General features: G+C 36.9%; 1 long non-coding RNA gene across 1 annotated transcript in view; it reads right to left on the reverse strand.

Moving 5' to 3' along the window:
* The window catches only part of LOC144209335 (uncharacterized), a 62,299-nt gene extending 61,986 nt beyond the window's left edge, over positions 1–313 (reverse strand). Inside the window, exon 1 of the long non-coding RNA XR_013329086.1 lies at positions 174–313. This is a non-coding gene — a long non-coding RNA (uncharacterized LOC144209335). The remainder of the gene's footprint in view (positions 1–173) is intronic.
* Between the last annotated feature and the right edge of the window lie 5,687 nt (positions 314–6,000).

A 6,000-nucleotide genomic window follows, 5' to 3' on the forward strand; every position in this document is an offset into this window, starting at 1 on the left:
GAAGCAGTTCAGATTCAGCAGTCGAATGTATAAATGTCACTACTTTTGTGACTAAAACAATCAAATGTCACAACCCTGTATAGTGTGAGTAAAAGAGTAATAGAAATGATTTTAACTGAGTTTAACTAAATGTGAAAAACATGTAGGAAAGTTTTTTTTTTATCTTCACTTACCACTAACTGCGACCATGTGGTAGTACTGGATATGTCTTGTCCAGTGTCTGAAGGGTCAGTTGATTGAAATTTCATCGGTAGATGAGTGAAGATCGCTGTGTCTCACGTAGCAGGAGCATCTGCATCCTGGTGTGTAAATGGACTGCTGAATATGAGCCTGTGAGGAGGAAGATAAAAACGCTATTAAAGTTCTGTTCACCATTTACCTTCAAACATTGCTGTGATTGTTGTGCAGTGTCACATAAAACTATTCCTAAACAGTTTCAAGAGGGGAGATAACTGCAGCCTTGCAGAAGTAGCAGTTGACAATGCACTGCCCCCTCGAATAAAATCAAAGATGGGCTGTATGGAAGATGAATGAATGAATGTATCATTTCTCAATTAGTCCACTACTGCATGTCGATATTAAAAATGCTAATTCCCACTCTCCACATTGCTGCTGTTTGTTATGACAAATCACCTGCTGTCGAAACATTGTCAACAGATGGCCAACTTAGTCAAGTGGGGTTTCTAACACTCCTATAGAAAGTATAATGGTTGAGTGTGTGCAATCAGATGCTCAGTGATGCTTCATGTGAAGATTAATTTAATTTATTCACTATCAAGGGCACCTAAGAAAAGGTTACAAAAAGCATAAATTAATGATTATTATTTCTCATTTAATTATATGTTGAACAATTTAAGTTTCCAGAGGATTTTTTGTTAGAGTATTATTTCTTGCCGTTGGGCCATTTTGTCTCAAAATCTCATTCACAGGAATCACTCATAAATTATCTATGCTTCCCAAATCTTCCTAACTCTATGCAACTCTACGCCTTAATTCTCTCATTTCAACAAATTGCACAATGCCTATCCTTATTCAACACTCGTGACATTTGTCGTTATAAAATATAAGCAGGAAGTAAAATGCACAGTCCCTGCATACCTAGCTACAACAAGGGTTTAATTAACATTTTAATTAGAACAAAATGTTGTTAACTGGAGGCCATTCTGGCAGTCATGTCTGCGACAGAGTCATTACATTTTGTCATGGCCTCTCTACAGATGCTCTCAAGAGGGCTACCTGAAAAAAATTATGCTCCCTAGAGTAATGAGGAGACATAACGTATTTTATTGCACTCTTTCTTGTCTAACATATTTCTAGATTCATGGATTAGCATAAATACAACAGGTATAGAGAAAAGCAACACCATTAGACATCGTAGTAGCATTCCACTTGATATATATCTTATTGGTTTTAGCCAAATTGTATTACTAAGAAAATGAGGAGAGGACATATCTTTAGGCTGAAAATGTAACTTGCAGGAGTAATAGCGTGTCTTTGGATTGTTTTGTGGTATCAAACTAAATATGTTGCAACACATGGAGTGCAAAGGAGCCTAGAAAATGGACGGACTCAACTAAAAAAGAAAGTAAAATCTCCCAAGTAAGTTAAGCACCATTGCAATAAGCCATAAGTGCAGTTCCCCGAGGATCGTGGCAATTGGGATGTGTCCTGTACTTTCCTGTAGTTATAAAACAGAACGGGAAAGCCAAAAAGCTTTTACATCCATGGAGACTGTACTTCTTTTAGAGCATAAAATACTAAGTTAAAACCACAAAATATTCTCCAGACAGAACAGACAAGGTTGAGTAAAAGCTGAAAATTGCTCTTATTTTGCCAGAGTGTGGCTGCATTTTGCATTTAACGGTTTGTTGTTAACTTTATTCCTGTGCCCAAGTATACATATAACAACAGTGAGGACAAACTACGCATTTTATTTTTATTTCTGTTCCAACCAACTTTCTACCAATAGCCTCTTATCCAATAGTACAATACCATTCAATGGTCACCCTGAGAACCGTGTGCTAGAGAGAGTTTATTATTACTTACTCATTGTTGTGTGTAAATGACAAGCTCTTATAGAACGCCATATATTAAACGGCTGATAGCTTTTTCCATTTCTGCCGGGTTTCACAATGAATGCTATTGATTGCCATTAACTCGCTCATGATTGCCAGAGGGCAACTTACTGATTTGCAGAACATCTCGCTTACCACATTGTGGTTGCACAAAAGCATAACATGCTCTGCAACTCCACTTTTTTTTTTTACCTATTTCTGTTTACACTTCAACCTTGACAGAAATGTGCTCCAAGTTTTAGCGGTATACTGCAGTTGTTCCCCCATTCATTTTCTACACAAAGCCCACATAACATAAAATGCATTAACACCTGGATTTAGTTTCACACCGAAAGTCGACGTCAATTTATGCTATTGGCTCTTTATTGTATGTCATTTTTGGTGCGCGCTCTTACATCGCTAAATGAATTTCTTTTGGCGTTCATTTTGAGTGTTCTGTGGCGTGAAAGACTCAGTAATATGCCACTTCAACACCAAGTCTCCGAATCGACCAGTCATTTTTTATGGATTTAACTCATTCCTTTTGGAAGGAATGTGCTCCGAAAATTGCATTACTGACAGAGCTGGGGCGTAAGCCAGGCTGCCAGCAGGAATTCCGACTGCCCACAGAGTGAACCTAGCATGCATCACTTATATTCTGACATGTTTTTGTTTTGTTCAATATTAAACGCATGTGGGATTTCCTCTTCATTTATCTTTAATCTATTCCACATTTTTGGCACTTAAAATGTTTTTCGCTGAACTTTCTGCTTTGCTGATGTCGTTAATGGTCTTTTATATCTGTCCACTCTGGCTCTTATTTTCCAGGCTCTGTAAAGGTAGTTTTCATTTTCCATCCAGGATACATAATGTGGAAAATGGGTCATCAAGGCCCATAGGATTAACAGGACTACAGCCAGCTCATCAGGTCTGTTTCAGTCAATGCCATCTGGCCGCCTCGGTGTCCAGACTCTGGGGCTCTTATTTAAGACAATGGGCAATCATTGCCCTATGTTTGTCTTTGCATTGAGCACATGCATACCCCTTGCAATAATCCATGTAAAAAATGCCTATAATACCATGACACCAAAGGTTGGCAATGTTCACGTACATCAAAATGCTTAAATCTCCAAGAATATTTCCAGCAAAAACGGATAAAAATGGACCGGTTAAGAAACTGTAAATGTGCCTGCCCCATTGGAGCCTGGTCCAATTAGGCCAGCACAAAAAGCACTGACTTTAACCAATAGACCCAGCATGAGTGATACTGCAAACTTAAAAGGGATTGTGAATTGAATGGTTGTGAACGAGAGGAGGATGAATCCAGCTTAATGGAGCATTCTTTATTAGAGTGCTTCTATGTCATCCCAGCCAGAGATAAATGATGTAAAGACAATAGTCCACACTACTATATATATTCATTAAGCACAGCCACTCAATAACTGCCTAGATGCAATTGTCACATTAACGAATGTGGAAATTTACAGTTAAGTTTATCACTGGATTGCTTCAAGATTCAAAATATTTATATTTCAAATGGCATGGACAGAAGTTTATGTTAGCATTAACTGCAATAATGCTTATTGCCTTGTATTTTTTATCATATATCAAAATTTAATTAATTGTGATGTATTATAGAGCCTGATTTTGAAACAATCTTTAATCAAATCCAAGTACTCCATTTAACATGATCAATTAAACTCTGAGTCAAATTATTCCGAATAGATGGAATTTCCTTGGATTAAATGTCGGCTTCTGTGTGCTAATTACAAGTTCGCTTACTGTGTGATTCATTGCAAATTAATTATTCAGATTTGAGAGTCACTGCTGGTGGATTGGTCCATTCACCTGACTTCGTTCAGTGGAGGGAGAGAAGGCTCAGTTCCATTTCAGTGGTTTTGTAATGGGACTTTGAAAGCTTGTCTATCTGTGTGCTGTTTGACTGACTGGCGACTAGTCAAAATTGGAGTGTCAGATGGGATGTGTTTTAACTCTGTGACACCCTTAAATGTAGTATGAATAATTTCTCCTCTGATCCGACCCAAATTTCATATAAAGAAGTCATTCAGGAAAATATCATTTGCATCCCAGTTAAGTGTTGTTCCAAAAATGAGTAAATTTGGGTTAGAATTAAAAAGAGCAAGTATGGAATGACTAAATAGCTAAAAGTAGAGGCCTCCGCAGAAACATCTGAAGTCACATATAAAATGACAACTCCCAAAATGACAGAAAAACAAGCAATTCAGTTACATTGATCATCAGAAAGTGTCAAGTTTTTAGTATGTGATAAAAAGATTCTAGAGAACTCTACAAGTACAAAGCACACCTGAATATGCTATACAATACATAGCTGTCTGCAGTCAAGAGGTTTTATCTAAATGTAGTTGTTGGCTTTGGATCAATGAACTGCTTTGAAAACTTTCCTCTTAAGAGTATATAGTTGGACTTTCTCCCACTGTCTAGTCACAGCCAATCAATGGAAATAATGTTTCAAATGTCTGGCCCAATATCTTCCTATCTTTCACCTTACTTTAGTTCATTGTAGGACTTGGACTCATCCCTTTCCTATGCCTTTTGTTGGATGCATTCGTAGCTGAGGAAAGGTGGCTGAAGCCATGTAAATGTTCTCTGAGTAGAAATATCAGGACTACATTTCTGTATTAGTTTCCACAAATTAGTCCAATGCAAAACAGATGAAATATACCACAGAATATGATTTAGAAGGGAATATAAACCATCATAGAAGTGACCTAACAAATGTGTGCATTGGAGACACTTTGTAACATGAACAGCTCATTATCCTCTAGGCTCTTGTTTGTTTTCACTCAATGTAAGACCACTGTATAATGAAATTCAACAATAAACATGTTTATATACATATGTATATTTATGTGTGTGTATAATTTTGTTTCTGGACCTCTCCTATGTTTGAATGATGTTATTTTGTTTTTGTGTTTTTTACTTTGGGCTATTAATGTGAAGTCTGTCCTATTTTCTTGATGTAGAAGCTATTGCTCAGAGGGGTGGCAGTGGTGAAGGGGCTACCAGACCGATGAATCAGTTGTACATAAATAGCAACCTATCAGCCTAACAAGGAAAAAGAATGCTGCCTCAGGTGCCTGTCAAACATCAGAATAAAACTCTGCTAGAACTAGGCAGTAGATGTGACAGGAGCAGCAAGAACAAGTCATAATCTGTTTTGTATTTGTTTGGGATGCATTTTATATTGTTATAAATGTAAAAGAAATAAATGGTCGAGATATAAATCATTCCAAAATGGAAATTAAGTGATTAAATGATATTTGAGATGTTTATCTGACTGCTTACAGCTAGATGTTTCAACTCAAACTTCAGGCTATTAAGGGTTGTGGTCAAAACTATTTTGAATATGGGCACATTAGCATTAGTGTCATAAAACGAAAATCAATGTAATGTGAATGGAAAATTATGATATTTCATGTGCCATTATTATTCATTATTCCATACATAATGCCGTCTTAATATGTACTTTGTTTCTCCTTCTTGCTCTGCTGCTCATTACCAATTGAGTGACGGATTGGGATTTGAGTGCACTTTGACACCAAATAATTAGGGAGATATTAAATTCCTACTTGTAAAATTAATTGTCTTCTGTATAGAGAACCGAGACATCTTCGTTTTGTCAGAAATTAAGCTAAAATTCCAACTCTTTTTTTTTAAACAGATAGGTTTACGTGTTTATCACACCTAACACAAAATGAGAAAAGAAACGCTTGCTATTAGCCTGAAGCAATTCCACTGCATTGACACGTAAGTGCACAAAAGGGACCCTACAGACCAAATTTCATTAGCAGCATTTCCCCTAAGAGCATTTTCTATGTGTCATAATTACTGAAAGATTTAGTGAGGCGGACGTAAAAGGGCGCTGGAAATGAAATTGATGTTCAAACAAGAGAGCAGCTGTCAG

This window comes from Stigmatopora nigra, chromosome 16, assembly GCF_051989575.1.
Source record: "Stigmatopora nigra isolate UIUO_SnigA chromosome 16, RoL_Snig_1.1, whole genome shotgun sequence".
Classification (NCBI taxonomy): Eukaryota; Metazoa; Chordata; class Actinopteri; order Syngnathiformes; family Syngnathidae; genus Stigmatopora; species Stigmatopora nigra.